Consider the following 697-nt stretch of genomic DNA (forward strand, 5'->3'; position numbering starts at 1 on the left):
TTCTTACCAAACACAAACCACAGCTCATGTCTTCTCTTAGTCACCAACTGCCTACACATGATGCTGTGTATCAACCGAGCTGACTACCTAAGACCATTCTCATACAATGCAAATACAGATGCGAAAACTGGATCACCTTTCACAATCTCATACTCTTCTGGTAATGCCTTCTTGATTTTGTGAAAGATTAACATTCGACAAGTGTTATTTATCTGCCCAACTTGTGGCTCGCTTCCATCTTCCATAAGCCGTTTAGGGTACTTCTTTTCCATTCCTGTCGAAAAAAATAAACAATGAATTAGTATAAATTAGCCAAAACTGAAATAAATCAACAATGATATGAGACTTCAATTTTGCAAAACAAAAAAAATAGATTACTAAAAGTATGATTTATAAGTCCATAGAACCAATAGAGTCAATCCATAAGCCCAATAGAACCAATAGAGTCAAACACTAAAGATTACTAAAGCTATGATTTAAGAAGAAAAAAAATCTGTTTATGTTTATTAATCATTTAGATGCAACATACGCAAAAAGGAAGCAAACCGTGAGATGATGCTTACTCAATTTCTTGAGATAGTGTATTTGTGTAAATATAATGCTTATAAGGTCAACAAACAAGATATAATTTCTACCAAACAAGCATTTAGTTTAAGAAAATACAGATTACTAAAGCTATGATTTAAGAACAAAAAAA

This window comes from Camelina sativa, chromosome 9, assembly GCF_000633955.1.
Source record: "Camelina sativa cultivar DH55 chromosome 9, Cs, whole genome shotgun sequence".
NCBI lineage: Eukaryota > Viridiplantae > Streptophyta > Magnoliopsida > Brassicales > Brassicaceae > Camelina > Camelina sativa.